At 39.5% G+C, this 11,028-nt stretch overlaps 1 pseudogene; it reads left to right on the top strand.

The window, feature by feature from the left end:
* Window positions 1-536: 536 nt before the first annotated feature.
* LOC112916872 (eukaryotic translation initiation factor 4B pseudogene) lies at window positions 537-2,356 on the top strand (annotated as a pseudogene).
* The last annotated feature ends 8,672 nt before the right edge of the window (window positions 2,357-11,028 follow it).

Raw genomic sequence — 11,028 nt, forward strand, 5'->3', positions numbered from 1 at the left:
AAAGGTAAGAGTTTATTTAGTTCTGTAATAAGTCAACTGTCTTCCAAAGTGGCTATACCGTTTTGCATTCTCACCAGCAATGATTTACAGTTTCTGTTGTTCCACATTCTTGCCAGAATTTGGTATTGTCAGTGTTTTGGATGTTAGCTGTTGTAATAGATGTGTAGTGTATCTTTGTTTAATTTGCATTTCCTTAATGACACATAGTTTGAGCATGTTTTTCTATGCTTACTTGCTATCTATATATCTTCTTTAGTGAAGTGTTTGTTCAGGTCTTTTGTGGGTTTTTGTTTTATTTTTACTGAATTGTTCTTTTTCTTATTTTTGAGATTTAAGAGTTCTTTGTATATTTTGGATAACAGTCCTTTATCAGATATGTCTTTCACAAATATTTTCTCCCAGTCTGTGAGGAAGTCAACTTTAAGGTAAGAAAGATTACTGGAAATATAGGGGGACATTTCCTAATCATAAATGGGTTAATCACTCTCCTTCTCCCAACATGGTAGCTCCAGCCAAAAAAAAATAATAATAATAATATGAAGGGGAAGACTATCTCCCTAACATACTTTCTGGCTGAGGATGGGGGAATTGATAGAGGAAGCATCTGTGTCCCTAAACCAGTCAGCTGGGCTGATGAAACAGATAACCTGGAAGATGTTTCAGCCACTTGGCACAGTACTGATGACTATGTGTATAGGACTCCTCCAATTGACCATTCTATCCTGCCTACTGCTCCATGGGCTGCTCAGAAACCCAATATCAAGCAGACCCATCTTCCCAAATTGCCACCCACACTGCTTTTCTAGGGAATGTGCCCTGTGCTGTGACAGAAGACTCTGTGAGGAATTCTTTGAAGGATTAAATATCAGTGCAGTACATTTACCATGTGAACCCAGCAACCCAGAAAGGTTGAAAGATTTGGTTTATGCTAAGTTTGCGGACCTGAGTTTGAAGTCCTTTGCTTAGTGCCCCGAGCCTCAAATGAAGAGTCTCTAGGCAACAGGAGAATCTGAGTGGATCTTGCTTCTTAAACACAGAACAAAAGCAGGAATGATCATTCCTCTGGTGGAGATAGAAATCAGAATTCTGACAAAACAGATACACACTGGAGGGCCCATCTTGCAACAGATAGCTTTGATGACTATCTGCCTAGAAGAGGCAATGATAGCTTTGGAGACAAAGGCAAGATTGTTATGATTTCAGCCAATATCATAATGGGCATTAGGATGTGGTACCATGATGGCCACATCAGGATATGGATTGATATGGGGGCTCTGATCACTATGATGACTGAAGCAGCAGAGACTATGACAGAGGCTGATTCCAGGATAGGCAGTGGCGTTTGGTAGTGGGTACCATAGGGATGATGTCTATAGAGGAGGGAAGGGACTGCTATGAAGACAGATATGACAGAAGAGATGATTGGTCATGGAACTCCAGAGATGATTACGCTCAGGATGATTATAGAAATGATGATAGAGATGCCCCCAACCAACCAAGTCTGAAGCCTTGGAGTACTTACAAGAAGAATGATTCCTCTGCTAGCACCTCACAGCCCATTCGAACTGCCTGTCTGTGGAGGGACAAAGCTTGTTGACCCAGGTGCTAGAGAAGAAGTAGGGGAACAGCTACAGAAGGGGCAGAAGAAAGAAGGAACAGAGAAGTGTCAGCTGGATGCGCAAAACTATAATGTCAGCCTCAGGAGAGATTCCAAGCCAGCAAAGTGAAGAAACTCAAGAAAGGGAATGGTTAAAGACAGGAAGTGAGTCATCACAGACTGAGACCTCAGCCCCATCTGGCAGAAGTGCACCAAGGAGAGAGCATGAGAAGTCTCTAGAAAATGAAACACTCCATTAAGAGGAAGATTGTCACTCTCCAACTTCCAAACTTCCCAAACCTGAACAGCCTCTAAAGGTAATACCAGCCCCTCCACCAAAGCCAAATGTTTGGGTGCACTGAAGTTCTAGCCCTCCTGTTGGATCTCAGAGCTCAGACACAGAGCAGCAACTCCACTCTACAAGGTCTGGGGTAGTTCCTGTTCAACGGTCTGAGAAAGGACCATCATAGAAAGATGAAAATAAAGTATGTGGGATGAATGTCCCCAAAGGTCAAAGTGGGAACTCTAGCTGGGGTTCAGGAGATGAGGGAAAAAGACTACTGAAAGGAGTCACATAGGAAAGATTGCAAAAAAGTTCAAGTACTCCAATCGGTACCTGAGCCAAAGAAACTTTAAGAAAATCTGGCCTACAAGTTCCATTCTGCAAGCAAGTATGCTGCTTTCTCTGTTGATGGTGGAGATGAGAATGAGGGAGAAGATTACATGGAAAAGATCTCTACATCCTGTGCTTCCTCCTAGTCTCTCACAACCCTGGAACATTCGAGAGCAAAGCAAGCCTCTATACAGAAAAGATAAAATAAAACTCACCATCTCCTAGGGAGAAAAAAGAAAGGGGATCAATCTACTAGGATGATTTAATAGTTCTGGAAATGGGGGATTTTCTGGAACTTGTTTTAAAGCAGAAAGTCCTGTGCACACTGGGATATGTTTGTCACCATTTAATTAATTAGCAATATAGTGGCAAAAGGCAAGGGAACCTGGGTGTCAAGCTAGGTGAAGTCTTCCTTGCAGTCTCTGGTTTGCTGCATCTCCCACCCTTCCACCAACACACCCGCAACTCCTCTCACCCTGCCTAGTAACCCAGTTACAGCTCTGGTGCGCCTGCCTGTGCCTTCTTTCTGTGGCCACATGGCCAGTACATCTACCATCCTGGCAGTCAGACTCTATCTTTCTCAATGATTTTGTACTTAAAAGAGGGAGAAAATACAGCCTTTTCCTGCTTAAAAGGGGGGATGTTTAAGAAAGAAAGAAATATACATATTTCTATATCTTTGCTTCTATATCTCTGGAAGAGGAAAATAGAGTTGCTCTGGTAAAACAAACAGGGTGGCCAAGACACAAGGGTGAGAGGATAGGAGGGAGACTTTTCCCTTTTTTATCAGCTTTATTAATATACAATTCATATACCATTCACCTGTTTAAAGTGTACAATTCAATAGTTTCTAATATATTGACAGATATGTGCCACCAGGAAGCTTTTAAATATTAAGAAGTCTTTTGTTTGTGTCTTTGGATCAGGAACCATAGAGTATATCAATAACTACCACTGAAATTAATTATTAGTTATTATTAGTAAGCAGTTATTACTAATTATTAATCAGTTATTATTAGTTATTAATTAATAAAAAAGGTTTATATTACCCTTGGGTTCTGTGCCAAGCATGGATCCTGCTTGAGATTCTCTGGGGTAGCTCACAAACTGACTTCAGTGTTTTCTCCTTGTTTCATACATTCATTCAATTTTCAACACATATTTTAAATTTCTAAGCTGTGGCTAATCCCATAGGCACTGAGATTTCATACTAAGACAGAAAGTAATCTTGTTCTCAGGAACATGCAGTATTCATTTAATATGTTCCTAGCAAAATTGGTATCCCTATGGAGGAACAGCTGATTAATATCCCCTTTTGCATTCTGAGCCTCTCAATAGTTGGGGACACACGTTTGGTGCTTATGGGATACATGCAATAAAAAATGAAATAGAGTGCAAGGCATAACCCAAACAGAAGGATCTCTCAATATTTTAATGAAAACATTAGACGGGTAACTTTTGTTGCCGGCAATTAGAGAATGAAGGGAAGCTTCTCTAAAGACTAAGATCCAGGTCTTCCCACCCCTTGCCTCTCCAGGGACCTACCTCTTGCTGAGCATTGATTTCAGAATAGCACTTGGTACTGTTTCAGGTACATTTTCAGGTGCTTGTCACCAAGCATGGATAGCACCATGTACAATGGGTGATCATACATTTGGTCTCATAAGTCCCCCCAACTTGACACAAGTTAGAACATTTTCAAAAAGGTGTTTATGGGCAGCCTGGGTGGCTCAGTGGTTTAACACTGCCTTCAGCCCAGGGCGTGATCCTAGAGACCCGGGATCAAGTCCCATGTTGGGCTCCCTGCATGGAGCCTGCTTCTCCCTCTGCCTGTGTCTCTGCCTCTGTGTGTGTGTGTTTCTCATGAATAAATAAACAAAATCTATCTATCTATCTATCTATCTATCTATCTATCTATCTATCATCTATCTATCTATCTATAAAAGGTGTTTATGTTCATCTTCAGTGTTCTTTCTTCACTCTGATTTACTACAATGAATCTATATTACATGGGTGGTTTTGTTTTTTTGTTTTTTTTGTTTTTTTAGAGAGAAGCTGGGCAGTGAGCAGAGGGAAAGGGAAAGAGAATCTCAAGCAGGATCCATGCTTGGCACAGAACCCAACATGGAGCTTGATCTCCCAACCCTGAGTTTATGACCTGAGCCAAAATCAAGAGTCAGACACTTAACCAACTGAGCCACCCAGGCGCCCCTACCTGTGTATTTTTTAAGTTAAAAATAAGTTAAAACTTAAGACCTCCTACAAGAAGCCTTCCCTGACTCCTCCCTCACCTCCCCATGATAGGTTTTGTTCCCTTAGTGTCCATAAAACTGATACTCACCTCTAGCACAGAATTTACTATAAGTACTGTATAAATATTGAAAGGTATTTTTAATCACCTGGTTAATTACCTAGGTCCCCTTTAGACTGTGATTTCCTAAGGGTAAGTGCTGTGCCTTTCATAACTGAGTCTCTAGGGTCTTGCATGGAGACTGGTGCACAGAAGCTTTCATATTTCTACCTTCCCTAAGTATCCTGCTTTTCACACCCAACTCAGTCAACAACTAACTCCACACTTACTCTCAAACAGCCCAAAGAAGACTTCTTCTCTTCAATAGGCTGACGTGTCTTACTAAGCCCTGAGTACCCAACCATGAGTGATGAATATGAGAAAATAAGGATTCCAGATGGACTTGATGGGCACACCTATCTCAGGAATGCTAGAAGTTAAGGCAGCTCCCCAGACATGTGATTTAGGTGAGAACTATATTCATTCATATATTCATACTTATGGAATGAAAGGTAAAGAAAGGGAAGCGGATGGTGAGTTAGGGACTGGAACTAGATCTTGAGACAAGATATAAATTGGGGGCTGGAAAGGCAAGGAAGGCATGAATTTCTGCTTTGGAAGATAACTTGATGGAGGACAGATAGCATCATACAAACATTGAACTTACACAAATTCAATTAGGTATACTTGGCAGAAAGGGAGGCCGGAAGAGGGAAAGTACTAAAGGGGGAGGGGTAGAAAAAAGATACAAGAGAAATAATCAATTAAATAATACAGGTTTTTATTTTTTAAAAAGATTTATTTATTTATTTATTTGAGAGAGAAAAAGAGAGAGCTGAGGGGGGGTGAGGCACAGAGGGAGAGGGAAAGAAATCCTGAAGCCGACTCCCCCTGAGCGCAGAGCACAATTGTAGGGCTCCATCCCAGAACCCTGATATCAGATAACCTGAGCTAATGAAGAGTCAGACACTTATGAGCTACCCACATGCCTCAGTAATAAGGATTTTTATGTTTTTTTTTTTTTAATGTACAGGTGATTTTACACATTTCACACAGTGTTGTTCCTAAAGAGCTTGAGAAGGGAGAAGTGACATCGACTCTACCTAAAGGTGTGCAGGGATTCAACTTTAACCACTTGGATTATTAGAGGAGCTTAGAAAAAATACAGATGCCTGGATCCTACCCTCAGAAAATCTGGTATAATTTATTGGTCAGAGGTGCAGCCTGGGCTTCAGGTTAAGAGCTCCCAAGTGTTTTTTTTCCAATTAAAAAAATTGAGGTAAAATACACATAACATAAAATTTACGATCTTAACCACTTTTAAGGCTATAGTTCAGTGGTATTCAATATATTCATAATGTTGTGCAATCATCACCACCATCCATCTCTAAAATTCTTTTCATCTATAAAACTAAAAATCTATACCCGTGAAACGACAACTCTCACCCTTTACCCCAGCCCCAGGAAACCATCATTTTACTTCCTGTCTCTACGATTTTGAATCTTCTAAGTACCTCATATAAGTAGAATAACTTGTCTTTTATTACTGGCTTTTTAAAAAAGATTTTGTTTATTTATTCATGAGAGACCCAGAGAGAGAGGCAGAGACATAGGCAGAGGGAGAAGCGGGCTCCATGCAGGAAGCCTAATGTGGGACTCGATCCCAGGACTCCAGGATCATGCCCTGAGCCAAAGGCAGACTCTCAACCGCTAAGCCACCCAGGAAATCCCTGGCTTATTTCGATTAGCATAATATCCTCAAGGTTCATCCATGTGGTTAGCATGTGCCAGAATCCTTTTCCTTCTTAAGGCTGAATAATGCTCCATTATATGTATATAACATATTTTGCTTATCCAGTCATCTGTCATTGGACACTTGGGTTGCTTTCACATTTTAGCTATAGTGAATAATGCTTCTATGAACCTGGGTGTACTAAAATCTCTTTGAGACCCTGCTTCCAGTTCTTTTGCATATGTAGCCAGAAGTGGAATTGCTGGATCGTATGGTAATTCTATTTTAATTTCTGGAGGAAAGTCCATACTGTTTTCCTTATGGCTACACCAATTTACATTTTCATTGATAGTACATAAGGGTTCTAATTTCTCCTCATCCTTGTCAACACTCATTATTTTCTGGGTTTTTGGTAGTAGCCATATTAATGGGTATGAGGTGATATCCTATTGTAGTTTTGGTTTGCATTTCTCTAATGATAGTGATGTCAACCATCTTTTGATGTGCTTACTGGGCATTTGTCTATCGTTTCAGGAAAAATATCTATTCAAATCCTTTGCTCATTTTTTAGTCAGGTTGTTTGGTTTTGGCTGTTGAATTTTAAAGGTCTCTATATACTCTGTATAATAACTCTTTGTCAGTTATGGGATTTGCACATATTTTCTCCCATTTTGTGGGTTGTCTTTTTATTCTCTTGATGGTATTTTTTGATGCATCAGAAACCATTTAACAACATATGAAAGAGTTTATTTCTGGGCTGCCTATTCTGTTCTGTTGGTCTATATGTCTATCATTATTTGAGTACCATATTGTTTTTATTACTGTAGCTTTGTAGTAAGTTTTGAAATCAAGAAGTGTGAGTAATCCAGCTTTGTACTTCTTTTTCAAGATTGTTTTGACTTTTCATGATTGCTTGAGATTCCATATGAATTTTAGGATGGGTTTTTCTATTTTTGCACAAACTGTCACTGGAATTTTTTTTAAAGATTTTATTCACTTATTCATGAGAGAGAGAGAGAGAGAGAGAGAATGGCAGAGACATAGGCTGAGGGAGAAGCAGGTTCCATGCAGGGAGCCCGATGCGGGACTCAATCCTGGGTCTCCAGGATCACACCCTGGGTGGAAGGCAGACGCCAAACCACTGAACCACCCAGGGATCCCCCATATCACTGGAATTTTGATAGAGATTACATTGAATATGTGGATCACTTTGGGTAGTATTGACATTTTAACATTTTAAGTCTTCCAATCCATGAACATGGATGTGTTTCTATCTGTGTCTTCTTTACTTTCTTTCAATAATGTTTTGTAGCTTTTAAAAAGATTTAATTAATTTATTTATTTGAGAGAGAGGGAGAGAGAATGAGTAGTGGGGAGGGGCAAAAGGAGAGAAAGAGAGAGAGGGAGAAGCAGACTCCCTGCTGGGCAGGAAGCCAGATGTGGGGCTGGATCCCAGGACCCAGAGATCATAACCTGAGCCAAAGGCAGACACTTAACCACCTGAGCCACCGAGGTGCCTCTATAGTTTTTACCACACAAGTATTTAACTTCCTTAGTTAACTCCTAAATATTGTATTCTTTTCATGCTATTTAAGTAGAATTTTTAAATAATTTTCTTTTCAGATTATTTACTGTGTGTATAGAAATGCAACTGTGTTGACTTCATATCTTGCTACTTTGATTCATTTAGGTCTAACAGGTGTGTGTGTGTGCGTGTGTGTGTGTGTGTGCACGCGAGTGTGCACTAATCTTAAGGCTTTGCTACATATAAGATCATATCATGATCATATCATCTGCAAACAGAGATTGTTTTACTTCTTACTCAAGTGATTTCACTGTGTAGTGAGGGTTGAGAATCTTTGCGGTCGGTCTTGATCCCTGATCACTATTCTTAGTTGAGACTTCCTGCTGTGTTGAGTGTGATGCTAGTATTTAAAGACATGTATTTGTCACTCAAAATGATCCCCCCAACTCAGGCCTATAATTTCATCTGATGTTTGTCAGAGGAGAAAGTAACCTGTTTCAGTGTTGACTGTATCTGACTTATGAACAGTTTATACATCTGTATTCTCTTTGTGGTATTTAAAAGTTTCAAATGGGATTTTTAAAAAAATCTTCCCATCACCCCCTCCTTCAACCCCTCAAAGATACCACTTTTATTAGTTCCTTATAAATTATTCCAGAGCTTCGTTATGCAAATTCAGCTAATAAAAATATTTATTATTTTCCCACTTTTAAAACATACCGTGCTCGCTCTATTTTGCGTCTTTTTAAAAAAAATGTATTTATTCATTTTTGAGAGAGAGAGAGAGAGAGAAAGTGCACACATGCACAAGTCAGGGGAGGAGCAGAGGGACAAAGAGAAAGAGAATCCTCAAGCAGACTCCCCACCAAGCGTGGAGCTGGGATGTAGAGCTTGATCCCAGCACCCTGAGGTCATGGCCTGAGAAGAAACCAAGAGTCAGATGCTTAACAGACTGAATTCCCAGCCACCCTTACATCTTTATTTTAAATTTAAGAATATTTTGGTACCCTAGCACTCACATCTTTAAATATCAATTTTCACTTAAAGGAACTAGGCATTCTTGGAAAAACAACTCATTCCAGATTTGGGCAAGATATGTGCAAATATGATCTTAGAATAACTTGTTCTATAAGAAAATAAGATAGCTCTCAAAGACTAGTAGAGGCTGCAGAGGCTACCTCTGGGAAAACTTGGGACAGTAAGAACATTAACAGGATTGAAAATCATCAAATGTATTTAAATCCATAATTGCAAAAGATATCTCAAAGATATGTTCATTGGAGGATTTTAGAGAACCTTAGTTTAAAACTGCAAAAAGCAAAATAAATAAATAAATAAATAAAAATAAAATAAAACTGTAAAAAGTGAGAGAACGAATCAAGCATTTCATTACAAATTATGCCATTTCAGTACAAACATGATGAGAGAGGCTTCTCTTTATAGAAGTATTCTACTAATGAAGAAGTAATGATAGAATTCAAATTCTGCCATTTTGTACCTGTGATAAATTAATGGACGTAAAGCCTTGAGCCAAGGCAGTGGCATGACAATAGACAGCCAGCCAGATGTAATATACCACCTCATAGAAGTACACACTACTACCTATTGAGTCACCCAGTTACCAAAGAAATGTTAAAAATCAAACTAAGTGGGATCAAACTTACAGATAGAACTACCAGTTCATGGGAAAGGCAAGGGGCAGAGGAATATTTCAATAACTCCACAAGGATGCAATAAGCATAATCTCAACTATGAGAAACAACAAATAAATTACAAAAAGTAAAAAGAGATGGAGGGAATCCTGTAGATTGAAAGAGATTTAAGAGATATTGACCAGTTGCAATGTATGTAACTGTGGAGACAGAAGTTAACTTAGCAGGCCTAAGATTGCTACCCTTACAAAGGCCTACTTACAAGGATGGCCGTTGACTGGCATCTGGGAACTTGCTAGGGAGGGTTCGCACCATTCCCTAATTAATAAGAATGGCTCACTGTGTGTAAACTATAAAAACAATGTAATTTGTGCTAAATACCTGCTTTCCTATTGGGAGTCCAAAATTTTGGTATATGCTAGGCACTGGGTTCCTATATGATTAGCCCTGAGTAAAAACCATGGACACGGAGTCTCTAATGAGTTTCCCTGGCAGATAACACTTCACATGTGTTGTTATAATTTGATGCTAGAGGAATGAAATGCATTGTGGGTGACTCCTTGGAGAAAGGACTTTTGAAAGCTTCCTTCTGATTTCCTCTGGACTTCATATGCCTTTTCCCTTTGTTGATTTTGCTTTGTGTCTTTTCTTTGTAATAAATCATAGCTATGAGTATGACCATATGCTGAGTCCTGTGAGTCCTCCTAATGAATCACTGAACCCAAGAGTGGTCTTGGGGACCCTAGACATCATACCTTATTTGGATATTGTTAAAACATACAAACAAAAAAATTGGGAAGGGGTTGAGAAATCAGGGAAATCTGAATTCAATGTAATGATACTGAGGAATTAGTTTTTAGATGCAATAATAATAGTATTATAGTTCTGTTTAAGAGATGCGCACATACATTGAAATATTTGTGGGTGGAATACTATAAAGTCTGAAATTTGCTTCAAAGTAATCTGGCAGGAAAGGCTGGAATTGGGTAAAGGTATAGTTGGAAAAAGATTGACCATGAGTTAAAGGCTGTTGAAGCTGGAGCATGTGAGTCTGGGGCTTCATTGTGCTATTTTGTCTACCTTTGTATGTGTTTGAAATTTTATGTAATAAAAAGCAAAAAAACCCACCCCATATCTTGGGGTTTTTAAAATTTCAGCTCAAAGACAGCTTCCTTGGTTTCATTTGTTTTTGTTTTTGTTTTTCTACTGATGCCGAATATCCTACTATATAGGGTGGTCTCAGGTCTATGTGATTTGCCTTGCCACTCTCTTTAGGACCTGACCCTCATATCACATGCAAGCACTCTTAGAATTGCTTCTCATGTGAGCTCTTAGAGGCTTGTCCCAAATCCCCCAAAGACATAACCATTAACCTGAAAGAGCTGTAGGGTCGGTCATTCTAGAGGTGAAAAATACAGTGATTCTTAGAGTACATCCTACTTGAGGCAATGTGAACAAGGACAATCAGTGCAGTAGACAGTGATTGTTCCCACAGGAGACCCAGGGGTTAGAAGTGTCCAGAAGTATCAGAGTCTGGAGTGGAGCAAATGTGAGTCTGCAGCATTACCCTGGTAGGGTCTCCAGGTCTTTGAGAAACTAGAGGAGGTGCAATGTATGGC

The sequence above is a fragment of the Vulpes vulpes genome, chromosome 8 (genome assembly GCF_048418805.1).
Source record: "Vulpes vulpes isolate BD-2025 chromosome 8, VulVul3, whole genome shotgun sequence".
Classification (NCBI taxonomy): domain Eukaryota; kingdom Metazoa; phylum Chordata; class Mammalia; order Carnivora; family Canidae; genus Vulpes; species Vulpes vulpes.